This window comes from Bubalus bubalis, chromosome 14, assembly GCF_019923935.1.
Source record: "Bubalus bubalis isolate 160015118507 breed Murrah chromosome 14, NDDB_SH_1, whole genome shotgun sequence".
Taxonomy (NCBI): Eukaryota; Metazoa; Chordata; class Mammalia; order Artiodactyla; family Bovidae; genus Bubalus; species Bubalus bubalis.
The window spans coordinates 42,418,189-42,446,030 of record NC_059170.1 but is presented as its reverse complement, the minus strand read 5'-3'; the positions used below and the strand labels follow the sequence as shown (position 1 = coordinate 42,446,030).

General features: G+C 45.4%; 1 long non-coding RNA gene across 2 annotated transcripts; it reads right to left on the bottom strand.

Moving 5' to 3' along the window:
- Positions 1–783: 783 nt before the first annotated feature.
- Positions 784–27,842, bottom strand: LOC112578803. 2 transcript variants are annotated; one of them, XR_003103172.1, is made up of 4 exons: positions 26,866–27,842; positions 11,023–11,096; positions 2,120–2,208; positions 784–1,499 (listed from the first exon to the last, which is right to left on the bottom strand). It is a non-coding gene; the product is annotated as an uncharacterized LOC112578803 (long non-coding RNA). The 2 variants fall into 2 exon arrangements; XR_006544566.1 differs by having other exon boundaries at positions 784–2,208.

The window sequence follows — 27,842 nt, the reverse complement described above, 5'->3', positions numbered from 1 at the left end:
AACGGGAACTCTGGTACCTGTGTGGCTAGTGGGAAAGTAAAATTGTGTAGTTTCTGTGGGGGTGAGTTCCTCAAAAGTTTTCTATAGAATTGTCCTGTAGCTCTGAAATTTCACTGCAAGGTATGTGCCCAAGGAACTGAAAGCAGGGATGCAGACACACGTGCACACGTGTCCATAGCAGCATCATTCACCATGAGCAAAAGGTGGGAATAGCCTGGATGTCAGATAAATGGATGCATTTATGATTAAGTTATATATATATATATATATACACACACACACACACACACACACACACACACATATGTATGTGCATGTATAAATGATTATCTAATGAGTAAATATATATTTATTCAATGAACAATACACATATTAGGAGACAACATGTTAATACAATAGGCATTAAATATTAGATGATGTTACAAAACACATAATGTAATCAAAATTGAAACTGAAGGATGAAATTAAGAATGCAAAGAAGAGGACTTCTCTTATAGTTCTGAGAATCCGCCTGCAATGCAGGAGAGCCCAGTTTGATTTCTGGATCAGAAAGATTCCCAGGAGAAGGGATAGGCTACCCACTCCAATATTCTTGGGCTTCCCTCGTGACTAGCTGGTAAAGAATCTGCCTGCAATGTGGGAGACCTGGATTCAGTCTCTGGATTGGGAAGATCCCCTGGAGAAGGGAAAGGCTACCCACTCCAGTACTCTGGCCTGGAGAATTCCATGGACTGTATAGTCCGTGGGGTTGCAGAGAGTTGGACACGACTGAGTGAATTCCACTTCACTGGTAGTCCGGTGGTTAAGAATCCACCTTCCAGTGCAAGGGGCGTGGGTTTGATCCCTGGTCAGGAAACTAAGATCCTGCATGCCACAAGGCACAGTCTAAAAAAAAAAAAACGAAGGAATTCTTACTCAAGCTCCCAGTGGTGACCACCCATCTCTGAAAATTGCCCCCTATTGTTTCCCTTTGCCTTGAAATTCTGAGAGGTCAAGTCTGAAGAGGTTCCTCACCCTCTATCCTGCTCTTCTTCTTGGCTCCCATGAAAATTTAGATTTAAGGATAAAGTTCTTTGTGCAGCCATTTTTAAGGTGTCTGTTTTGTTGCTCTGGAAAGACACTGTGGGTATCTAAATTCCTTCCAGTTGGTCTGTCTGCCCTGAAGACAGGATTTGTTTGGGGTGACCCCATGAGGATGACATGAGGCTGGACCATCACCCAGAGGCTCTGGTGCCTGGGCACCAGTGTGGACACATATATGTGAGAGTCTCCAAACACAGAGTGTTTTCCACTTTATACTTGATGCTCTTGGGAGCCCTCGCATGCATCTAACTTCCTGTTTGCCTCTAATCAAATCCAGTCCCTTGGATAGATAAGAGTCTAAGTGAGACCCAAAGATAACACAGCTGGGTGGTGACGGGGTCAAAGCCTCAGGTCTCTGAGGTTGCCAACATGAAGACATGCCCAAGACAACTGTCATTCCAGCAACATCATGATGCCTATAAGACAAAGATGAAGACATGTTACTTCTGAGCAAAGAAGGCAGAGCAGGAGAAATCAATGTGAATTTTGAATTCACATTGAAATTTTGAAATCAGAGAATTTTGATAAAGCACATTTTTTTTTAACAAAACGAAATCTGTGAATTGATTTCATTATTGTCTCACATTTCTACCCCAACATGGGCAGTTGTGCAAGGAAATCGATCTACTGAGTCACGTGACAATGCCTAGATGTGACTGTTACAGACCTCAGAAAACATGAAGTTCAAGTGGTTGAACCCAAGTCTTCAGTAACATAACCTGCAAACTCCTGAAACTGTGATATTTAAGCAGAAGATCTTTTCCAGACATATAAAAAAATATATCTGAGGGGAGGGGGCTTCTAATTTCAAGGACAAGAATGAAAAGAAAATCAGCAGTTAGTGACATTGGAGTGAATATTGGAATTCCCCTAAAAGAAGAAAAATTGGGGGAAAAAAATCAAATAAATGAGTAAAGTATTTATACACATGGAGCCATGCAAAATGATCGATGGACAAATACAAAATCCATATGCCCCTTTCAAATGTCTTAGGGCAGCAACCACAGTACATCACGGAGCGAGGTGTGAAATTCACCTGAGACAGGAAAGAGCCGAGGGTCCCCATCCAGTGAGCAGCCAGTGGACGTGCTGGACGGGGCCAGGGTTCCAACAAAGGCTGCTGCTCTGTGGAACAGGTACAAGACAGATGGCTCGTTAAACATTGCCAGCATACTTGAGTGGTGCCATTCGGCGGTCAGAGCCTGGATAATGGTCACAAGGACATTGTGTAGCAGCAAGTTGGCTAATTTCAACCGGGCTAAAGCTCTTGCTTATCTTTGTTGGTTTTGCAAAGATTAAGGCCCTTTCTCTGCTTTGAATGCACCACAGCTGCCCAGCAAAGCATTCCTGAAGTTTTGTCTGAATTCCCGCTGTTAAGAGGGGGCCCTGCAGAACTTGGCACATGCAAAGACTTGTTTGGTTCATCCTTGGAGTTGCTTCTCCCCAGAAGATCTGGGCCACTCTTTCCCCTGACTTCTGAGCAAACGATCTGGAGTCATGGGGGTCTTTTCAGGAAAATCTCCCCCGTGGGGCTTCAAAATGCATCTGCTGTGGGTTTTTATTTCAGATTAAGACTGATCCATTCACTACTTTTGTGGAAAAGGGTAAACACTGTCGTAAATTCCATCCGGTGAATCATGGGAGGTGGTGGTTCAAATTCAACGTGTTTGCTTTCGAAAGGGGGCCCTTGGCTTCTTATCTTTATGTACAAAAGAAAATCGGACTCAGCCTGGTCCTGCAGCCAATGGACGCACACCTGGCCTGCTCAGCTGCTGCGGGGCCTCCAACCTGAAGCTCCTCTCCCCTGTTTGCAGACAAAGGCAGAGGGCGAGAGGCTGATGCAGAGGGAGCTGGGCCAGGGTCTGTGCTCACAGGCCCAGAGCAGAGCCAGTTGTGGGCATTATCTGGGTACGTTATGAAAAGTGATGCCTTGACTGATTAGGTGTTTCTGGCAGCTCAGATGGCGTCTTCTCTTATAGGTGGTGTGTGGCTATCCTACCTTGCTAAGTGCTATATTTATCTGAGGCAGCCTCCTCGGCCCAAACTGATCATTTCCAGCTATATACAATTGAGAATTTGTGCCCAGTAAATAAGCTTTAAAATTAATCTTTTTGACTACATCTATAGAAGCAAAGAAGGAGCCAAGAAAGTTGATTTTATCCTCCTTCCCTCTCTCTCCCTCTCTCTCTCTCTGTCTTCACACACACACACACACGCACGCACCCTAGATCCCAGTGTCTCTCTGTAGTGTCAGGTGTTGTCAGGATTAAGCAGTAGCTTCTGGTGAGCAACCAAGTTCTGAGGATGCACTTGAGGAAATGAAAGACATTTCATTCTAAAGAACTTTCCATTTAGAAACTTCAAATGGTAGAAACCAGTGAGAAGTGGGGTGTTACATTTTGTGTTATTGTATGTTTGGAATTCAAGAAAAGAGAAAAGCATCAGCTTGGGAGGTCACCCCAAATTTTTTATAACATTTAAAATAACCTTCTATATCTCTTTAAATGCAAAAAATTAGAATTTTCTTCGGCTCAAAAATCACTGCAGATGGTGACTGCAGCCACGAAATTAAGGGACACTTGCTCCTTGGAAGGAAAGCTATGACATACCTAAACAGCATATTAAAAAGCAGAGACATCATTTTGCTGACAAAGGTCTGTATAGTCAAAACTATTGTTTTTTCAATAGTTATGTATAGATGTGAGAGTTGGACCATAAAGAAGGCTGAGCACCAAAGAATTGATGCTTTCCTACTGTGGTGCCAGAGGAGACTCTTGAGAGTCCCTTGAACTTAAGGAGATCAATCCACTCAATCCTAAAGGAAATCAGTCCTGAATATTCATTGGTAGGATTGATGCTGAAGCTAAAGCTCCAATACTTTGGCCACCTGATGTGAAGAGCCAACCCATTGGAAAAGACCCTGATGCTGGGAAACATTGAAAGCAGGAAGGGAAAGGAGTGACAGAGGATGAGATGGTTGGATGGCATCATTGACTCAATGGAAGTGAATTTGAGCAAGCTTGGGGAGATGGTGAAGGACAGGGAAGCCTGGGGTGCTGCAGTTCATGGGGTCCCAGAGTCGAACACGACTTAGTAACCAAACAACAACAACATGGCGTGGCATGTCCACCCAGGGCTCTTCTCTTGATTTATTCTGTTATTTTCCCACCATCTCCCATCCGTGTTCTGGCTCCACAGCACACACTGGTGATCCCCTGCACCGTGGGGTGTGGGCAGGTCCCCCAGATGGGAGGGGCTACCTGTGCTGTAGTTATCTACTTAGAAAGGGGTCCCTTCTTTGATTCTAGGTCAGCCTTCTTTGATTCCTCTAGTCAAGAATCACTAATTTCCCTTACGACATGGTCCATTTACCCTGGTTCAAATATGTATTTATATATAGAATGTCATTCCCACCTTTGTTCACTCACTTTTCAAAGAATCAGATTGTAGTGGAGATTTGGGCTGTTTCATTGATTTCTCTTCTTATCTTTTTTATATTCTTCTTTATTACTACTCTGGTTTTATTCTAATTCTCTTTTTTCCCCTAGTATGTTTCATTTTGCCTTTGGATCTTTGGTTTTCAATGTGTCTTGCTTATGATAATGTACTCAAAATGACACAAAACACAAAATGCCACTTAGGTATTGGCCATAGAGTTTGACATTTTCATTCTTGTTCATTTATAAAAATTTTGCAATATCTTTTAATTTTGTCCCTTGAATACTATTGCCTATGTGTTATATAATTTATGAGCCCAAGAGATATTTGACACTTTCTTCTTCTTATTTCATTATGATCAGAGAGCGTAATCTGTATATACTGATAATTTGGCAATTGTCCTTTTGTTCTGGGAGAACTTATAAATGAATATTCTGTTTGCAGGTATATGTTTATGTATACCTATTAGATCAGCAGTATCTAATAGAAATGATGCAAGTCATATATGTGTGTGTGTGTGTGTGTGTGTGTGTATATAATTTTGTATATTTTTTAGCAGCCATAGTAGCAAAGTAAAAATACACCTGAGTGTCAGTGACTCAATCATGTCCAGCTCTTTGTGACCCCCATAGACTATAGTCCCCAGGCTCCTCGGTCCACAGGATTTCCCAGACACAGTTACTGAAATGGGATGACATTTCCTTCTCCAGGGGATCTTCCTGACCCAGGGATCAAACCCAAGTCTCGTATATTGTAGGCAGATTCTTTACTGCTGAGCCTCCAGGCAAGCCAGAGAATACAAATACCAAATTTCAATGAGAAGTCCAACAGAAGACAGTGGTTTGGAGACTCCAACATATTTGGCTAATATTAGCATACGACTTTTCAAAGTGGTTTCTTTTCCAGATACCCCATGCCCTGAAGACACCTCCACTTGTAAATGTTATGGGCATATGCACAGCTGGCCTGTCCCCAGCAGCAGTGACCTGGGTGAGGTTGGATTGATCTTGGGCACCAGCTCTCCTTCCTCAATAAAAATCTATTAGACCAGAAGCCAGGAGATTTTATTCCTACATCCTCTGAGAGGGATGTTTTTCTAGGATTTTCTTCTTAAAGGCAAGTTCACTTTCTTGGACATGTGGGTGTCCCAGTGATAGAGCCCAGCTTTCCATGAATGGACAACAAACTGCATCCTAGACCTGTGTTACCAGCATTCCTGAATTTGAGTTGGAATTTTAGTGTTAGAAGCAAAGCTACAGAATTGAATATAGAGAGAAAGAATAAAGGAACTTGGGAAATTCCCATGTCTTTCCTGCTGAGGATCAGCAGGACAGGAGGTTGAGAAGAGGACTGAGTGGAAGTGAGCTCTCCTGCAGGCATCTCCATCCAGCCCCACCTGTCAGCTGCTGCCCTGGAACTGGAAGCTTTCAAAGTATCTTAAGCAACCACATTAAATCCCCAGTCTGTCTTCTGTATCCATACGATCCCTTTTGTCTGAGAAAGTGAAAGTGAAGTCACTCAGTCGTGTCTGACTCTTTGCGACCCCGTGGACTGTAGCCCACCAGGCTCGTCCATCCATGGGATTCTCCAGGCAAGAATACTGGAGTGGGTTGCCATTTCCTTCTCCAGGGGAATCTTCCCGACCCAGGGATCGAACCCAGGTCTCCTGCATTGCGGGCAGACGCTTTAACCTCTGAGCCACCAGGGAAGCCCGCTGAGAACTATCTTCTAAAGATTACGAACAAAGCCTCAGAACTATCTTAGATTCTGGGGTGACTGAAGCCATGAAATTAAAAGACGTTTGCTCCTTGGAAGAAAAGCTATGACAAACCTAGGCAGTGTATTAAAAAACAGAGACATCACTTTGCCAACAAAAGTCCATCTAGTCAAAGCTATGGTTTTTCCAGTAGTCATATATGGATGTGAGAGTTTGACTATAAAGAAAGCTGAGCACCAAAGGGTTGATGCTTTTGAACTGTGGTGCTGGAGGAGACTCTTGAGAGTCCCTTGGACTGCAAGGAGATCCAACCAGTCAATCCTAGAGGAAATCAGTCCTGAATATTCACTGAAAGGACTGGTGCTGAAGCTGAAACTCCAAAACTTTGGCCACCTCATGCAAAGAGCTGACTCATTGGAAAAGACCCTGATGCTGGGAAAGATTGAAGTCAGGAGGAGAAGGGGACAACAGAGGATGAGATGGTTGGATGGCATCACTGACTCAGAGGACATGAGTTTGAGCAAACTCCAAGAGATAGTGAAGGACAGGGAAACCTGGCATGCTGCAGTCCAAGGGGTCACAAAGAATCTGATAAGACTTAGCAACTGAGCAAGAACAACAACAATGTTCAAACTCCATCCTTGTCCAGTTAACAATGGGCTTTTGGATGGTTCATTTGGCCTTTCAAAGTTTCAACTTCTTCCTCTGTGTAGCAGTGATAAGACCCACCTCACAAATTTTTCAGACCTGGAAGATATAGGGACTGAAAAACTGCCATGGACAGCTCTTGATAGCATTAAAGATTTGCTAGAGCAAATTGCCACCATTATTGCTGCTCTGGATCACTCTTAACCTTCCTGTGAGTCCAGTTGTTAAGTAAAAACTATGGCCCAAAGGCCTGCAGTGTGAAAGGCAGACATCTACCACTGGGGTCCCAGGGCAGGGGCTCAGAGTGACTCAAATGTCAGAGGCTCCTCTGGCTTCTTTCAAGAAAAGCGCTGGACCATCAAGAGACTTCTAGATCCAGGTAACCCTCTCCCAACCCTGTGACCCTAGATTGGTGTGCAGGAAAAAAATGAATTAGACGGGTCCATCCAGCCCCTCCAGCTCAGTACTCTTGTGGTCCTAAACCTAAGAATCGTCTTGATCGACGAATCCTCCCAGTGTTCTGGTTGACTAAGAGAAGAGTAATGGAAGGTTCATGCACCATTATCTTCCTAAAGAATGCTAAGCATGCCACCCCAGAAGAAATCCAGTTTTCTCAAACCCTGAGCAGCCCACTCTAAGACTTCTACCTCCAACATTGCCCTTTTGGCTCGCCTGCTTAGGAGGCTCTGAAGAGGTCAGAGGAAACAGGATGCAGCCTCCCCATCTCAAGAGGACATCTTTTGGGGCATTTCCCTGGTGGTCCAGTGGTTAACAATCTTCCTAGCAATACAGGGGATGCAGGTTTAATCCCTGGTTGGGGAAATGAAGAATCCTGCATGCTGGGGACTAGCTAAGTCCAAGAGCTACAACTACTGAAGCCCAGACACTCTGGAGCCCATGAGCCACAACTCTGGAGCCCATACACCACAAAGAAGATGTCACATGATGTAACGAAGATCCTGCATGCCACATCTAAGACCCAACACAGCCAAATAACTAAATATTTTTTTAAAAAAGAGAGGATATCTTTCAACTGAACTAGGGTCAGCTTCATTTTCAACTTGGGGTAACATTCCAGACTGATATAAAGAAAATGGATCAGGCTGGCAAGTCCTTGATTCCATTCACAGACCCTGAGAGCCTGTGGTGGTAAGTGCTATGCTGGCCCCTGGTTGAAGCTGAACGCTGTCTAGAAAAACAAAGCAGGTTTTAAAGAATAATAAACGTCATTTAGGATGTGACTAACCGATGCCCACTCCCTATGTGTGTCTTTATGTCTATAATCTTTCTGCCTGTAACTTTCAGGCAGCTTTCCTCTGACCCACCTTCCACCTGGGCCCAAGAAGGCATATGCTGGGAGAACGACGGTGATTCCGGCCAACATGGTGAGTCAGGGACATATGGTGTCCCGAGCTCTCTGTTTACTCTTGTTCCTGGGAGATTAGTCAGCCAGAGGTGCAGAATCAGCCTGAATGCCATCTGCTGTTCTTCAGTGCAGGCTGAAGGGGACAGGTCAACCCTACATACCTTGATAGCTAGGGGAGGGCCTGGACCATCCAGAATGCAAAAGCTGCAGCCTGATGAAAGCAAGGCTTCTGTTCTTCCTACTGTCAGGACGTCCTTTCTCATCAAACAAGGGAAGAGCTGCATCTGGGGGAGGAAGATGGACCTTGAGCTACTGTGGTTCTGGTTTGTTCCAGGCTCCTTGGTGGACTCTTCACAGCCCCAAGACACCAGGCAGCTGCCCTCACTCCACTCGGACTGGTCTGCAGCCTTAGGAGTTGGTCTAAGAGCTCAAGGTATTCTGCACAGAAAGCTGCTGATTTGTCAGTGGAAAGATTCTAGTCTTTGGCCCCTGCTTCCGCCTGCTTTTAAGGTCAGGTCTTGAGGTCTTGGGTAACTTTTTCAACCTCCCTAAGTCTCCCTTTCTTTGTCTATTGAATGGCGATCTTCACAAGGCTGTTGCCTAGGATGAACTGATCTGAGATAATCTATGTAAAGCACCTGGATTTAGGAGGACTGCAATAAAAGTGAGTGCCCTTCCCCCTCCCCTGGATTATGTGCCTTTTACCCCCGCTTCATGGAGATTCCTTAGTGAACAGAAAGCTGTTACATCATTTGCTTGTAATCCTCATGATAAAATAAAATTCCCATCAAAATAATATTAACAGCCCATTGGCATGTCTGGGTCACAGAAATAACGATGTGGTGAAAATAAAATTGAGGCTATTGGCTCAAGGAAAGAGGTTAGCAAGTCACAGTGTGCATAGAAAGAGAGAGAGAAAGAGAAACTGGCCCTGGGGGAGCCTGAATCATTCTCCATCAAGAGCAAAATTGCACACACAGCGCAGGACTCCTGTGAGCTCTCAAGACACATGCTTTGGACAAAATGCTCCCTAGTCTCCAGCGTTCTAACTTCACTTCTTAGGGATCTTCTATTCCATCAACACTGACTCCAGTTCCCAGCCCCAGGAGGAGGCTGATGTGGCTATGGGTTTCATAACCTCCTTGTGGGAGATTTTCTATCATTTGGGTGACAAGGTATAAAGTTGCAAGTCACAAAACTCCAAATTATGAAGGCATCTTCATCAGATTTCTGGGCTTCCCGGTGGCTCAGTGGTAAAGAGTCTGCCTGCAATGCAAGAGATGCAGGAGATGAAGTTTGAGTTCCTGGGTCAGGAAGATCCCCTCTAGGAGGAAACGACAACCCACTCCAGTATTCTTGCCTGGAGAATCTCATGGACAGAGGAGCCTGGTGGGCTACAGGGTTGCAAGAGTTGGATAGAACTGAGTACACACCACCAGATTTCTACTAGTGCCCTGAGTTTTGTTATAAGAACTGTCCCATTTGCAGCCACCAGCTCCCAGGTGCAATTTTCAGCACAGAAATTCCCTGGAGCCAGTTATAGGGAAACTGTGACAACATCCGGCCAACTTCAGAGAAATTGATTTGGGCTGGGAGGGTGGACTTTGTTCACCCACGGTGTTCCAATGAATATTTTCAGGCTTAAGGAACAGACCGTCCAAAAATAAAATTCATTGATTTTTCCAAAGGGCAAGGACAAGCAGATGGCCCTAGTAAAGGAGGTCTCCGCCATGGCTTTCCTGAACTCACACTGTATTCATGTTGAACAGATGCTCTTCTGGAGGATGAAGAGAAATCAAGACAAACAAGACAAAATTACAGTTGGCTACCATGAAATATGCAGTGGGCATTTTTCTGTAGAAAAACTGAAGAATCCCCACACTCCATGCCCTAAGCACATTCATCTCCAGCTCCAGGGACTGTTGGACCTCCGGTTCTGACTTCTGGTCCCCACACCAGCAAAAGATGTCTGGGACCAGGACAGCTCTGTTCATGCAAAATAAGACGGTCAGCAGAGTCCAGACAGCACAGGCAGGAGGGGAGCCAACTGCACAAGCTTCTCCTTGTTGATACAAAATGGTCCCCATGGCCCGGGTGAAAAATAATGGCCTTCGGGATCCATGGGAATGGGCTCTGGCTCCAGCAAGGTCACTTCTGAGATGATCTGGTCTCTTCCAAGATGGTCATGCTCTCGATTCTTCCCGGGCTCTCATAAAAGGAATAACAACTCCTGTGTTGAAATGGGTTCTCAGTGCACATTAAATATGTTTTTAGAACAAATGTGGAGACAGTTGACTTGTTCTAATGGAGGAATTTAAAAAAGGAAGCTGGAGAAAGGTAGGCTGAAGAGCCAGTGAGGATCCCTCCTGCCCCAGATCCCATGGGCACTTTGGCTGGTGGTGAGGCCCAGGTCCCACCTTGGTGTCTTCTTTGAGCATTGAAGGCTGCTTTCCAGGTGGGATGTGGACACCAGAGTATGGGCCATTCTGGAGTAGCCACTGTTTCTGGTGATAATCCACATTTGAGCCGTGAACAGGGCCTGCCTTTGCTAGTGTCAGACGGGAGACGTGGAGAGGGTGGTGTTAGTGGTTACTTTTCAGAATCATCCAGAATCTTTCTGAATTCTTCTCCAGTGGAGACAACCTAGCTCGTGTACACAATTGCTTTTGGGGTCTAACTGTTGTCTAAATTAGCCTTGCTTCCACAGACAAAGATAAATGGTATCTTGAGAAAAGTGTAGGGATTCGATGGAGTTTTTGAAATCACTTACCAGCTGGTCTTTAATCCTCACATTGACATTTATGGTGGCTAGACTCCAGTGACACATGCCCCTATCTTCCATTCCTGAAAAGATCCAAAGTCACAGACAAGCAAAATCAGGGAGCTGAAAGCATTATAGAAAACCTATCATTAGTTACTACGTTGATAAATTAAGGGGAGACATTTCTGTAGGAGCATGGCTCAGCTGAGAGCTCAGCACTGGTATTGCAATGGCACCTGTCTTGCTCTGTGGCCCTAGGCAGTCTCCTTAACCTCTCTGATCATGCATTTCCTCATCTGTAAATGGACAGAGGACACCTGATAACACCTGCCTCAACTATACCTTATGGATGTCCAGGATCCAGTAAGAAAATAGGCCTGAAGGCCTTTTGAAAAATCGGAAAGGCTATAAAATCTTATAACAGTACACTATCATGGTTATTATGTCCAAGGAACACCAGCTGGAAGACGACAGATCGTCCTCTATCTACTGGTTATTGCTGCTCAGCATCTTCAAAGATGTATGTTTGTGCTCAAAGGTCACCCTGACTCAGTCTGTGGGTGTCAATTATAAAATTCTTCCATCTTTTTTGTGCATTTGAAAAATGTTCTAATAAAAATGTTGGGATATGAAAAGGATCACCTTATCTGAACACAGTAGTCTTGCACAGGTCTAGAGGCAATGAGTTTGGAGTCTCCATTTTGACAAAAAGAAAAAAAAAATGGCAGCATTATCAAAATGGGAAATAAAACAAGTCATAAATTCTGGCACAATGAAATGTGTCATAGTCTATGATATTCACCGGTCTTATGTATAGTAGCACATCATTCTCTGAAAAAGAAAAATGTTGAGTTTGCCATGGCACATGACTTTGAGCAAATGCCCTTTACCTGTTAAAACAATGTGTAAAAAGATGGTACAGCAACTCTGTACCTGTAATGATGTTCAGTAAAAGAAGCAGCAGAGAGGCAGATTTTTATATACTTATGGCAATTGTGTTCAATAAAAAAGAAAACAGAACGACTAGAGGTAGAGGTACCCAAAAGATCACAGTGGTTTAGAGTGAGAGGGTTCGAATCACAGGAGGAGTTCTTCTTTGATGTAGTTATACTCCATTTATTATAGAAAAGAAGAAATATGATTTTCATTTAGTGTAATTCTTTGATATTGAAAAAATAAGTAAATGGCAATTTGTGTACACAGGTCCTCTGCCTGCCACAGCTGGCAAGAGCAACTTTGCTTTGAAAGAGGACCTCATGGGCTGCCAGGAGCATTGTTCATCTGTGGCTGCCCCGTGACTTTGGACACAATAGTTGCCAGGTTAAGGAGCGCCCGCTGGGAGCCCGACCTGGTTCAAGTCCATTGTTGCTTTAAACGCTCCTTGGAGGAGCCCACATCACCAAGCTTTGAAGTTGTGTTCCCAGAGCCTGCTTATATAGAAAAGGCACAGACTTGGTGTAAGAGGTGGGGAGATGTTCAAGATGATCCCAAAGATCATGATGGTCCCCACATATGGCCAGGGAGCACTGAAGACCCCCTGCAAAAGTCCAGGATGTTACCAGTTAGAAAGCTGGACCCAGGGCATTTCTTTCAAAAATCTAGCCAGTAATCTGCCCAGCCTTTAGGGAAACAGCTCTCAGGTAACACTAAGCTGCCTCTCACAAAGGAACCCAAATTGTTCCTTGTTCTCAGGTGGCAAGAGGCAAGGTCACTTCTCAGAAGATCACATGGAAAGATCTTGGTTTCCCCACCAGGCCGGCCAAGGCCAAGAGGCTGCAGGGCACCAGGTCAAGACTGTCAGAGTCCTACCTCTGCCCTGCTCCCAGTCTCCAGTGACCTCTATCTCCAGAGTCTCTGCTCCAGCCCCCACTTCCCTGGGGAGAGGTCCTCAGGGCCTTCTTTTGCTTTGGAAAACCTAAGATTCTTTCCAAGGCACTAAGCTCAACAAGTTAGCCGCAGTATTTTCTGAAGACCATCTAAGTGTAAAGAGCTAAAGTGACAAATATAAAAGCACCGTGACCTTCACAGAAGCATCCACTGTGCAGTATTAACCACTAATAGTTCTTCCCTGATGGTCCAGTAGTTAAGATGCAGAGGACACAGGTTTGACCCCTGGTCCTGGAAGATCCCACGTGTCTCCAGGCAACTAAGCCCGTGCACCACAGCTACTAAAGCCTGAGCACCTGGAGCCTGTGCTACGCAACTAGAGGAGCCACTGATGCGAGAAGCCTAAGAACCATAACTAGGAGTAGCCCCGATCGCTGCAACTACAGGAAGACTGCATGCAGCAATGAAAATCCCGCCCTGCCCAAAATAAATAAATCAATAAGATTTAAAAACAGGTATCAAGGAAGATAAGGTTCTATAAGTAACAGAAAAATGCTACAAGTCGAATGCATTCAATTGCTTTAGTCGTGTCCAGCTCTTTGCAACCCCATGGATTATAGCCCACCAGGCTCCTCTGTCCATGGGATTCTCCAGGCAAGAATACTGGAGTGGGTTGCCACGCCCTTCTCCAGGGGCTCCTCCTGACCCAGCTATTGAATCTGTGTCTCCCATGGAAAGAATCACTGTTATCTTCCAACCTCACCACTTGCAAAGTTTTTTTCTATGGACTTTCCCTGAATAAGCTCATTTAAGCCCCACCACAGCTCTTTGACATGGATATTATTTTTATATGCATTTTACAGAGAAGGAAACTGAGGCACGGAGAAACAAAGGCACTCTGGCTCCAGCGCCTGGGGCCTGATCACCCGCCGTAGCGTGCCCCCGCCACCTCCATGCAGCGACAGCTGTCGTGAGGTCTTAGCCGGGCACTGGGGCAGGGAGGCAAGAGCACTTGTCCAGGTGTTATGGAAGCTTTCTACTCCAATTTGGGCTTTTTGACACTGTCAGAGAATAAAATTCTTTATTCATTTATTTCAAACTCTCAGAGTGACACTAAATAAAAATATTTGGTGTCCATGATAAAAACAATATAAACAAACTACAAAGAACTTGTCTTAATTGAAGACAGGACCAGAACATATTCCTATAACCTCGGTGCCTGCCCTACCCCAATCGCAGTAACGGTCGGGTGCTTTTTCTTCACCGTTTCCCACGTTTTCGCCACCATAAGGCTGGATGCTTTGTCAATGCTTGATCCGTGGCACACAAAACTTAGAGAATGGGTTAAGGATGTGAGGACAAGCATATAGGAGAATCCAAGCAGAAGAGAGTTTTATTTTTATTATTAAAGATTTTTTTGATGTAGACCATTTTTAAAGTCTTTATTGAATTTGTTCCAATATCACCTCTCTTTTATGTTTCAATTTTCTGGCCCCAGGGCATGTGAGACTTTAGTTCCCTGACCCAAGTTCGAACCCATGCCCCCTACATTGGAAGGCAAAGTCTTAACCAATAGATTACCAGAGAAGTCTCTGAAGGAAGGGAGATTTGAAGCAAAGTCCCTGGAGCCCTGAGAGATGGGGCGCTGAGAGGAGGTAGGGGAGGAAGTAGGAGTGGAAGCGCATTTCGGACTCAGCACTGCAGGACTAGAACTCAGCTGTGGAGGCAGGGGGGCCCAGTAGGGTTGCTGCAGAGCCTGTGGGGTCTGACTTTCTCGTATGAAGGGTCCCCATGGAGGAAGCATAGGAGAGGAAGGACCAGAGGTGGTGATGAGAAGGCAGCGCTCCCAGGAAGCAGACAGAAGAGTAGGGGGGTGATCTCCTGAGGACAAGGCCTAGGTAATGGGGTGGAGATGGTCTGGTTGTGAGGGAGGAGTTCACGTGCCTCCCAGGTTCCTTGTATGATGTCACTCAGCATACAAAAGGCACATGAAAGAAGGGCATGGAAGGGATCCTCGTTGTGACTCTTCTGGACTTTACTGGACTCACATGCATAGTGAACTACTGAGAGAGGGCCAAGATACTGCCCAAATATTCTGGCCATTGGACACTTTCCACAGAGCACTTTGAAGGGTCAGTGCTTGCAAAGCCCACTTTGGGGAAGCCCACATTAGGTACCACAGCGTCTGCACTGGATACAACAGTGTCCATATAACCAAGCTGGGGGTACCAGGTAAGACCATGTGTGCAGAGTCCCTAGCAGAGCTGGGAGTCAGTGAGCATTGGTTCTTTCCTCACATCAGATGATAAAAATGGAAGTCATTCTAAAAACCGAAGAAGCTCAAATGCATACAGAAGATCTCAGGAGGCAACCTGGGACCCTACATCTTGCAACCTCTTCTGAGAAATAGCTGGGATGTGGGCTCAAGTGCCAGATTTACAACATCCTGGCTGTGTGATCTGGCAAGGGTTACTTAACCTTTCTGAGAAACGATACAGGGCACAGAGTCAGGTAATCTAGTGTGTACTACTAGTTACCTCCTGCTCAGTAATGAGCTACCCAAACTCAGTGGCTTAATCAACTCATTCCTTAGCAACTCATTTCTTGTCTCTCACTTATTATCTCCTACCTGTTGGTAGGAAACCAGGCAGGTTTAGCTGGAACCTTGGCTTCAGTCACAGTGTTGGCCAGGATGGGGTCTCATGTGAAAGCTTGACTGGAAGAAGATGGCTTCTCAGCTCAGTGTGGTTGTTTGTAGAATCGGGTTTCCTGAGGCTCAGTTCTTTACTGGCTATTGACTCACCCTTGTTCCTTCCCCTGGGGACCTCCCCAACACAACTGGCTGCTTGCTCTGTCAGAGCAGCGAGACACAGAGATTGCCAGGGAGATGAAGGTCACAGTCTTTTGTAATCTAATCATGGAAGAGATGCCCCCTCACTGTGTTCATGTATTTATCTATTTGTCAGAAGCAAGTTACTCAAAGGGAGGAGATGACATGAGGCCGTGGATCTAAGAGGTGGGAGTGCTGGGGATGGTCTTGGAGACTGCATGCCACATAGATGCATTGTCGTATGGGACCCACTTGTTTATACTTATGTTGTTCCTGTACAGCGATTGGTTATCCTCAGTCTGTTTAAAAACTTCCTGTGAAAATTGATCAGTCAGTCATATTAGCTGATCATCACCTTAGAGACAGCCAAAACATCTCAAATAATGCCGGTGGGAGAAGGAAAAAAGAAACTCAAAATCAGAACAGTGGCTATGGTACTTAGCACCTTGAAATGATCTTAGACCAGGAAGGATCCAGAAAGCCACTGTCCATATTTTTCACTCTCAGAGACCAACAGTCTTAGAATTATGCCATTAGCTATCTCTTTTTCAGAAAGCAAAAATAATGATAATTCATTGTTTTTAGGACTTTATACATAGGAACTTATTTAATCCTCAGAACAACCTTGTGAATTAGGTTCTATTATCCCCATTTACAGCAGAAGATATTAAGAAGAGATGGCAAGAATACACAGAAGAACTGTACAAAAAAGATCTTCACAACCCAGATAATCACGATGGTGTGATCACTGACCTAAAGACAGACATCCTGGAATGTGAAGTCAAGTGGGCCTTAGAAAGCATCACTACGAACAAAGCTAGTGGAGGTGATGGAATTCCAGTTGAGCTATTCCAAATCCTGAAAGATGATGCTGTGAAAGTGCTGCACTCAATATGCCAGCAAATTTGGAAAACTCAGCAGTGGCCACAGGACTGGAAAAGGTCAGTTTTCATTCCAATCCCAAAGAAAGGCAATGCCAAAGAATGCTCAAACTACCGCACAATTGCACTCATCTCACATGCTAGTAAAACAATGCTGAAAATTCTCCAAGCCAGGCTTCAGCAATATGTGAACCATGAACTTCCTGATGTTCAAGCTGGTTTTAGAAAAGGAAAAGGAACCAGAGATCAAATTGCCGACATCCGCTGGATCATGGAAAAAGCAAGCGAGTTCCAGAAAAATATCTATTTCTGCTTTATTGACTATGCCAAAGCCTTTGACTGTGTGGATCACAATAAACTGTGGAAAATTCTGAAAGAGATGGGAATATCAGACCACCTGATCTGCCTCTTGAGAAATTTGCATGCAGGTCAGGAGCAACAGTTAGAACTGGACATGGAACAACAGACTGGTTCCAAATAGGAAAAGGAGTACGTCAAGGCTGTATATTGTCACACTGTTTATTTAACTTATATGCAGAGTACATCATGAGAAACGCTAGACTGGAAGGAGCACAAACTGGAATCAATACTGCCGGAAGAAATATTAATAACCTCAGATATGCGGATGACACCACCCTTATGGCAGAAAGTGAAGAGGAACTAAAAAGCCTCTTGATGAAAGTGAAAGTGGAGAGTGAAAAAGCTGGCTTAAAGCTCAACATTCAGAAAACAAAGATCATGGCATCGGGTCCCATCACTTCATGGGAAATAGATGGGAAAACAGTGTCAGACTTTATTTCTGGGGGCTCCAAAATCACTGCAGATGGTGACTGCAGCCATGAAATTAAAAGATGCTTACTCCTTGGAAGGAAAGTTATGACCAACCTAGATAGCATATTCAAAAGCAGAGACATTGCTTTGCCAACAAAGGTTAGTCTAGTCAAGGCTATGGTCTTTCCTGTGGTCATGTATGGATGTGAGAGTTGGACTGTGAAGAAGGCTGAGTGCCGAACAATTGATGCTTTTGAACTGTGGTGTTGGAGAAGACTCTTGAGAGTCCCTTGGACTGCAAGGAGATCCAACCAGTCCATTCTGAAGGAGATCAGCCCTGGGATTTCTTTGGAAGGAATGATGCTAAAGCTGAAACTCCAGTACTTTGGCCACCTCATGCGAAGAGTTGACTCATTGGAAAAGACTCTGATGCTGGGAGGGATTGGGGGCAAGAGGAGAAGGGGACGACAGAGGATGAGATGGCTGGATGGCATCACTGACTCGATGGATGTGAGTCTGAGTGAACTCCGGGAGTTGGTGATGGACAGGGAGGCCTGGCGTGCTGCGATTCATGGGGTCGCAAAGAGTCGGACATGACTGAGTGACTGATCTGATCTGATCTGATCCCCATTTACAGGTGAGAAAATGAGTAATAGAAAAATCACAAGACAGAGCTGATTCCCTTGTCCCTAGTGAGTGGCAAGCAGGATCCTGACCCTTTTTGTGACTCCACTCTTTCATCTCAACCACTTCTCGGTGTAACCTGTTAAGAGTCGGGGTACATGATCTCTGGTCACTGTTAATAAAGAGAAACCAGAGACCAGGCTCCAGAAAAACTCTAGAGATGTGAGGCAGGGAGAATGGGGTTGGGGGTGGGGACATCAGGAAGATTCACTCCCATGTCAATTTGCCAAGGTCCTTACCCCCATTCTGCATCTCTCTGGATGCCTGTTGGTCAAGGCTAGTTGAGTTCCTGCTAAAAGTTCTAAAGGATCAGGGTCCTAGCTACTCTCCTGGGAGCTTAGATGAATTTCTTGGACTTTCTAAACTCTGAGGTAAAGAAGATATTTTAAAAGAACAACAACAACAAAAAATAAAACTCTAAAAATTGCCTTTCCTATGATCAAGAGCCCACAAACAAGCAGGCCTAGGTGACCTTCAGAGGCAAATTTGGGCCCCAACCTATAAAGACCACAATGGCCCTCTTCACAGATGGATGGTCTATGTAAGTGCAAAACAAAGCTTGGAAGTCTGACAGCACGTGTGCAGGTCCTGAGCTTGGGCAAGCCAGGGTCATGGCATGCCACCTTCAGGGGATGGTCTGGGGGGAAAAAATGTTACCATGGGGTGTTGGAATGGTCCCCTTGCCTTCTTCTCCCTTACAGAGCAGAGCAGCAGTTTACCTCCAAGGAGAAAAGAAAAAGCTCCAACTTTCTCACAATTGGGTCCTGGTGGTGACAGGGATAACCATGGACTTTCTAAAGATGCCACAGAGTTAACAGTTGAGTTTAGAAAGAGACAGAACTCACCATATCATGTGACCATGGGAACAGATTGGAAGTGGAGCTGAGAAAGCAGGATTGTCTACCTCCCTTCCTCACCTCCTAAATAACTGAGAAGCCAGTTGAGAAGTCCAGGATTTTTGCCATTGTTCTGCTCACCTCTGGGGCTAATTAGCACCCTTCCTCCCCCAGGGCTAAATTAGCTCCCCTCCTCCCCCACGGTTAAATTAGCTCCGCCAGAAATAAAGACGGTAGGGGGAGAGGGTGGAGAACAAAGGGCTTCCCGGGGACTGGAGGTTATGCTCTGGGCCTGAGTCTGGGAAAGTGGACCAGGGGGCCATTCGACCTGCAGAACTGGGGTCCAGCTCTGGGAATCCTGCACTGGGGAGCCTCGATGGGAGGCTCCTCACAGCATCCTCTGAGAAGAGCACTACGAACCCACACCAGCATGCACACAAGCACCCTGCCTTCACACCGCGCTGTGGGGGTGGACCACGTTCCCCTCGAGGACTCCACACACCCAGAGCCAGCTGGGGGGAGCCCTCATCCAGAAACGAGGAACATGATCTGACAGATCAAATCTTTCATCACCTCCACAAGTCCCCCAGCTCTAAAAAGCCTGTCTTGATTCTAAATCAACGTCTTATTATATCTGGCCTTGATACCTTTGAGGAGAAAAGAACGCTTTTGAGAAGTCTGGGGACCTGAGAAGCTCTCTCCTCTTTTCCTAACCATGGGAATCTGGGCTTCCCTCCAAGTTCCCCATTTCCTAGCTGTGTGACCTAATCCAGGTGCTCACCTTCTCTGGGCTTCAGCAGCATCCCATGAAGGTCTGAAGCATCACAAACAAGGTAGCTTAGCTTTGAGTGCTGAGTCATAAAAAGTCCATGATGACATGCCTCGTGGTTGGCCCCTCACTTCTGAAGCATCTCTACAAAGATTCTCAAAGGCACTCATGTCTCAACTCACACAGTCAGACATGGACAGGCTCAGGCCTCCCAAGGCTGCCCTTTTCACGTCCTTCTTAGCATCCCCTTATGACTGACACTCAGGCTCACTCCAGACTCATGGGGGAACTGCCTACATGGTCCAGCTTCTTGGAGTGCAAGCTACCGGCCAACTCAGCCCACGGAGCAGGGCCTTAGGATTTGACTGGCAACACAAGAGAAGACAGGGTGGATGGGTTTAGAGGGAGAGGAAGTGAGTTCACAATGCACCCTAGGTGGCCGTGGGCTGGGGAGGGCAGGGGTCCTGTGCACAGGTCACATTTATACCTAGAGTTTCAATGAAGGGTCGTCTTTGGAGATGCTGACCGGGCAGATGTCCGCAAGTAGCTTGAGGAACCTTCAGTGGGGACATTAGGAGTCACCAGACAGCTCATGTATATAGGCCTTTCCTGCTGCCTGACGTTGGTCACGTTGCTCAACCACTTGAGCCCCACTCAGTTTGCTCATCTGTTGAGGGAGACTCAGGGCCCTTGTGACCTTATTCAGGAATGAAATGAGTACAAACAGGCCTAAAGGCTCATAGTAGGCAGGACAAGCACTCCAGAACCTTCCCTGCCACTAGGAAAGGAGTGGGGGTGGGGGGGAGTGGTACTGAGGGGAGGGGCCAGGAACAGCCCCTGGTGAGGGAAGGGCTGAGGAAGTGTCTTCAGAAAGGAGGGAATCTCTGGAACACAGTGGGGAGCCAAGTGAGGGGCCTCTGAAGCATGACCCTGGACCATTTCACAAGATCCAGGGAGGAATCAAGGAGGGATCCACAGGTGAGACAACCCAGAGGCCATTGGCATCACTGGTAGGTGGGTGGCTGCAATGGGGAGAGAGAGACCAGAGGGGCCAAGGGAGATGATGGCTCAGCTGGAAAAGAGAGGAAACAGGCCGTCCTGAGAACAGTTAAAGCAGCTGTGCCAGTGAAACCCGTCAGCTCGTGTGATACAATGCATCCAGGGGAGTCTTGTGCTTGTGGTACAGCTGGGCAAACCAAGGCTCGGAGAGGCTGGGAGACTCGCTCAAGATCTGCCCCCTCCTCTCTGTCCCCTGCAACATCGCTCAGTTCTGCAGCCCTCACTTCCTGCCTGGATTTGCCACGTCTCCTAACCACTCTCCCTGCCCCATTGGACCTCCTGTGATTTGTCTTCCGGCCAGATGTCCAGGTGCTTTTTCTAAAATTCTGCACTCCTTGCTTAAGCCCCATGCCCTGGTTAACCATTACCTTTGAGATAACATCCACATTCCTCACCACCCAATCCTGGCCCCTTTCTCATCCATCCCCCCTGCCTCTCAAGTCTCCTCCTCCACCCTCTGCCCCAGACTAACTGGATTGCTCGAGTTGTCAGAGTAATTACAAAAATAGCATAGACTCTTGGGCTCTCACCAGGGACTGCACAAGCATCTCTCTCCTTCCTTGAATCCACCTGAGATAGACAAATTATTCATCCCTCATAAGTGAGGCGGCTGATGTTAAAGAGGCTGAGTCACTTGCCCAGAAACTGGTTTGTTCAAACTCAGGTCTCAGTAGCTCTAAGACCCATGCTCTTCACCATCAGGCTCCAGGAAACCAGCTGACTGCCCTGTGTGGACCACCTTCCGTGTCTTTCCCCAGCCCCACCCAGGCAGATGCCTCTGGTCTGAATGCAAGCCTCAGCCCTCTGGAAAGCCAGGTGGAGCTCTGGCTCCCAGGCTGGCTCCAGTGGCTCAGAAGGCTTCCCTTTATCATACTCCTTTCAAGTGATGATCCCATCTTCTGTAGGATGCATCCTGGGCTTAATATTATCTCTTCAGGAAGAGAGAACTCCCACCATGGGAAACAGACACATCCTCAAGCCTGTCTCACACTACACACACACACACCAACTCCCATGCAAACAGCTAAGTCATTTTCTGGGAGCCTGTCTGCTTTGGTCCAATTCCTGATGCTACTAGGCTGGGCCTATGGAGGGATTTTTATCCCTTTTTGATACCCTTGATACATGGTAGAAGCTCCATGGATGAAACTTGAGGGAGTAAATGATGAAGAGCAAGAAAAATAGCTAGTCTTTTTTTTTTTCTTTTGAGAACTTACAAAACACCAGGCATCAAGCTAGGCATTTGGCATGGATTATCTTATTTTGATTGCTGACAATAAAAACTATGAGATAGGGAGTTTTCTTATCTACAGTTTATTGACGTGGAAACAAAAAATCAGAGAGGTTAAGCATGTCACTTAAAGTCCCACAGCTACAGTGATAAAGGATTGAGATTTTTAAACCAGTTTGGCTGATGTCAGAATTTGAGGTCTTAACCTTTGGGCTGCCTTTCCAGAGAATGAAGACTTTTTACTGCTCCTAGGAAATGCCATTCAGTCCCCCACCTCCCTCCTTCCTGCCCCCACTCCTAGGTCAAACCCACCAAGATCATGTCATACTGCTTTCTTTTCTCAGTGTTTCTCTTAAAAAAAAAAAATCACATACAACTATGACAGTAATTTAAGCATGGGGCTTCCCTGGTGGCTCAGCAGTAAAGAATCTGCCTGCAACACAGGAGATGTGGGTTCGATCCCCAGGTTGGGAAGATCCCCTGAAAAAGGATATAGCAATCTAACTCCAATATTCTTGCCTGGAGAGCCCCATGGACAGAGGAGCCTGGAGGGCCACAGTCCATGGGGTAGCAAAAGAGTCGGACACAACTGAGCAACCAAACAATAGCAACACATACATAACTTGTCCAGTTTGAAAAGCAGTAAAATGAGTACGTCCTTTGACCTGGATGCCATGATTTCAACCTATTCAACAACTGAGACACGCTATTATGTCTTATGCTTCTTTCAACTGAAGATTCTATTATATGTGAAATGTAACCTTGACTTAATAGTGTCTTTGCAGGAAGACAAAAACCTCACATGGTAAATGCACACAACATTAATCCCTCCCTCATGACATATATATAAATAAACTCAAAGTGGATGACAGAACTAAACATAAGATTATAACACTTTCGGAAAAAAAGCAAGTCAGAAAGCATTTGGGATCTTGAATTAGACAAGTATTTCTTAAACATGACATCAAAAATACACAGGAAAAAACACATGAAAAAAATTATAAATTGGACTTCACCAAAATTAAAAAGCAAAACTATTCTTAAAAAAACACTGTTCAGAATTCCTGGGCAGTCCAGTGGTTAGGACTCAGGTCTTTCACTGCTGTGACCTGATTCAATCCCTACTCAGGGAACTAAGATTTCACAAGCTGTGAGGCTCAGCTAAAAAAAAGGCACTGATAGGAAAATGGAAAGACAAGACCCAGACTTAGAGAGACAGTGTTGGCAAAACATGTATCAGATAAAGGACTTGTCCAGAATATGTTAAAAAAAAAAAAAAAAAACACTTTAAATTCAAGAAAAAGAAAATAATCCAATAAAAAAAATTTTGACCAGACACTTCACCAAAGAAGCTGTATGGACAAATCATCATATGAAGAAATGTTCATCATCATTTGTCACTAGGGAAATGCAAATTTAAACCACCATGAGATACTAATATACCCATATTAGAATTTCTATAGAATACTGACCTTCATGTATTGCTGGTGGGAATGAAAACTGGTATAACAACTTTGGAAAACAGTTGGGGAGCTCCCTAAAAAGTTAAACATATACTTACCATATGACCCAGAAATCTTCCTCCTAACTATTTACCAAGGAGAAATGAACACCTATGTCCACACAGAAACCTGGACATGAATGTTTATAATGGCTTTATTCATAATAGTCCTAAACTGAAAACAACACAAATGTCCTTTAAATGAAGACTAGGTAAACATCCTGTGGAGCATCCCTGCCATGGGTACCACTCAGCAGGAGAAGGAACTGATGACTAATACACGTGACAAAGGGGATTCATTTCAAAGGCATGCACAGAGCAGAAGCCAGGCACAGAAAGGCTACACAGATCTAATTCCATGTCTGTGACATTCTGAAAAAGGATAGAGGATTCTGAAAAACTCTAAGGATAGAAAACAGATCATTTATTGCCAGTGACCAGGACGGATGGTTTGACTACAGAGAAGCACAAGGGCACTTTTTGTGGAACGTTCTGTATCTTGATTTTGAGGTTGGTTATATGACAGTATGTGTGTGTGTGGTCAGTTGCTTAGTCATGTCCGACTCTTTGCAACTCTATGGACTGTAGCCCACCAGGCTCCTCTGTCCATGAGATTTTCCAGGCAGCAATACTGGAGTGGGTTGCCATTTCCTCCTCCAGGGTATCTTCCTGATTCAGGGATCAAACCTGCGTCTCCTGCCTTGGCAGGCAGATTCTTTACCACTGAGACATCTGGGAAGCCCACATGACAGTATGCATTTGTCAAAACTCTGGGAACTGTACAATAAGAAAGATGCACTTAAGTGTATGTGAATACCTCAATAAAAAAGGAATTTCTGTTCAGAGAAATCAGTGGTGGAGGAAAAACCAGGTGACAATGTGTTGAATATCTGGAGCTACTCTACCTGTGAAACAATTAGTTGCCTTTGACACAGACTTTAGGAGGCATCTGAAGTTCAGAAGCAATAGAAGGTAGAGGGTAGCCTCTTAAAACGAAGGAGATGCAGTATGTCATCTTGTGATTATTTAATGGAGAAGTAAATGGCAACCCACTTCAGTATACCTGCCTGGGAAATCCCATGGACAGAGGAGTCAAGTGGGCTATAGTCAATGGGGTAACAAAAGAGTTGGACATAACTTAGCAACTAAACAATAACAGCAACAATGTATAATTTATGTTTAACCTCGTGAAGGCCAGTTTATCCAGACCTTTTCTGACCCTGAGGCCATGTGTTAGCCACCCACCTCCAGGGTCCTTGAAAGTGCGGTGAGCATCCCTCCTATTTCTCTCCCCAGGGTGAATGTGGAAACAGGACAGTAGCCATGGTGAAAGCAGGGACGTCCATCTATGTGGACAGCTTCCAGCCAGCCTCCTCTTTCAGGCATTTCTCAATTGACAGAGAATAGATGCAGGGTCTGTGTTTCCATTTCCCAAAGCTTAGTGCTGGATGGAGGGTCCACCTTGAGATTTGAGACCTCAACTTCAGCAGACATGGCCTGTGCAGGTGTCCTGGCCCCGTCTCTGTCCCTGCCATAGGCGTGGAGACCCAGCCACGCCTGCTAATCCAGCTGCACAAAAGCACAGTAGCTGCTAGGATATATCTGCCTGGCTTTCTTCCACCAAGAAAACATTCACACCCCACGCTTCATTCTTAGAAAGTCCACAGACTTTTTTACTGCGAAAATAGATTCCAGGAAATTATACCTTCAAAAGCCTTTTCCTTTAGAAGAATAAGTCACTTGCCCTTTGTGATCAAAATCAATACCAGCAATGGGGGGAGATGGACCACTGTGTTCCTGAAGAGATGCTCTAGGGAGGATTTGATATCACCTGTGGGTACCCGGCAGCTGAGCGCAACCTGAATCTCATTATGAGGGAACAGGGGAAAATGAAAATAAGGATCTGTATTCTTCGAAACTGTCAATATCATGAAGCATAGAAAAGGTTCTAAAACTATTTCAGAGAAAGGAAATCACAGACGCACAGTATCATGTGCTGGGGGTGGAGAATGCCAAACAGTACGTTCTTGAGTCAAAATTACTGATTAAATCAGAACACTAATGGTAAATTGGGAAAAAACACTGTCAATGTTAAATTTATGGAGATGGTCAACTGTGCTATGGTTATGCAAAAAATACTCCATTTCATAGAAAATAACACACGGAAATACTTAGGAGTAAACAGGAGACATTTGGTAGGGGAAAGTCATGCTGTGTGCAACTTACTCCCAAATGGTTTGGAAAAAAATAGTTCTTGAAATTATTTGCATTATTATTGCTACTACCATTGGGATGATTATTATTGTCAAAATTATTAATAAAAAACTTTTAGGGACAGGGTCAGCCAGGCCAAAAAAAATAAAAGCTTTTGAAAACGTTAACACAATGACTTGTCCTTAACGCAAGTCATTTTGAATATACATTAAACGCCGTGAGCTTGGTTAATTGCAGAAGGTGGGAGGAGGAAGGATGAGAAATGTGGTTTTTCTGGGCCCTACAAAAACCCCCCGTAGACCAGATCCTTATGAAAATGTCAATTCTAAATATCACTTGACAGATGCTTTTCCCAGGCTTTTTATTGGGACAGGCGTCAGGCGCACTATCTCCTTCAGACAATGTCTTGGACCGTGTGGGGAGGCCCCTGCAGACACCCGCCTGCCAATCATTTCCAGCACCACCATTTCCATTTTCCCCCTAAATCCTCCAAAGAAGGACTGAATATTTACAGCCGTCATGTTAACATTTTCCCTTTTCCACTGTTTGGCTTGGCCGAGACATTTTTGGCTGCATCGATGACTGTGCTGGTCAGTGACCCAGGCAGTCCCACGAGGTCCTTCTGCTTCTCGTGGTCATCGTATTGCTCCTTCTTAGGGTGGGGGCGGGGTGCATAGATTATAAGGAGGAAAAAGAAATGAACACCAGTCCCTTACTTTCATCATACATTGTGGTCTTGACAACATGTGTTATTAACAGAAGAGGGAGGAGACCTTGGCTTCTAGTTTGGGGGTATAGATAAAAAGCCTTATAGCAATCGCCAACTCTCAGAAGATTAACACACTAAAAGTGCAATTATTACACCCACAAAATCATTAGGGACTGGATGGATCTCCTCCATGTGGTGACTCAAGGACCCAGGCTCCCTGATGCTGAGGTCATCAGCATCTCCACATATCCTGCACCAGTGCCCTGCTGGGGAAGAAGGGAGGTGCAAGGGGAGATTTATGAAGAAGTCCAGTGGCTCACATCACTTTAGTCCACTTCACACGATCAATAATCTATCATCGATATCTGCACTCCTCTCTTGAGACACAGGATCTCCTTCCCTCCCCTAGAACCTGGGTGGGCCTTTATAACTAACACGGCAGACATGATGGTAACAAGTGACTGTGCATGACTTCCAAGACTAGATGATAAAAGCATCACGCCTTTGGCTTGCCTCACTCTCTGTGTCTCTTGGGCTCACCTCAGACACCAGCAGCCATGCTGGGAGGAAGTCCCGGCCACATGGAGATGCTCTGTATGTGCATTCCAGCCGAACAGTTCCCCAGCCACCAGCCGGGATCAGCTGCTAGACCAGTCAGCAAATGAGCCATCCATTGTCCTTTGCAGAATTTTGACCTGTGAAAAAAAATGAGACATAAAATCTTTTTGTTATTGCTTAAAGCCACTAATTTCGGGTGTTACTTGTCACTCAACTGTAGATAACTAACACAATGAGCATGTTGCCAGTCTCGGCCATGATTCTCAAGCCTCTCTGCATGGTTATTCATCAGGACTCCCTGACTACCAGCCGAGGGAAAAATTACTGCAACCACGGTAACCTCCACCACCATCACCATTGTGTCCATAGGGCCTTAGTAAGAAGTGTAGATGTCAGACCAGAAAGAGGGAATTGTGGAGAATTTTGCCAAGGCCATTCAGGCAAGATTGAGAGAACTTACTGGTGACACACCCTGGGACTGGCAACTACAGAATGGAGGTGGTATTACCATCCTAGTCCTGAAGGGACAATGTGGGGACTGGTTAGTGGAATCTGGTATAACCTCTAAATATAGAGGACAGATCAGCTGAGAGGGATTGAGACTTTCAGAATGCAACCACCGTCAAATGGAGGCCCAGCAAAGACAGAGAGAGCTGGGGGAACAAACACCCAAATTCTCTCTCCTCTCATGCTCTGATTTTTCATTGATATTTCCTATTGGGTGAACTCAACAGAAAAACAAAGAACAAGCAACCTGGCTGAACAGTCAATAGGGTCAGCCTCCCAGGGGATGGAGCAGGATGAGAAGGTTAGGGAGTAGATCTGGGGGGGGGGGGGCGGAAATGCAAATGTCATGTACATGAACCGTCAGCCCCACCGTCTTCCTCCTATCAGCCCCACCATTATCACCCCCAGCATCACTACCATTACCACCATCACCCCCATCATCACCACCACCA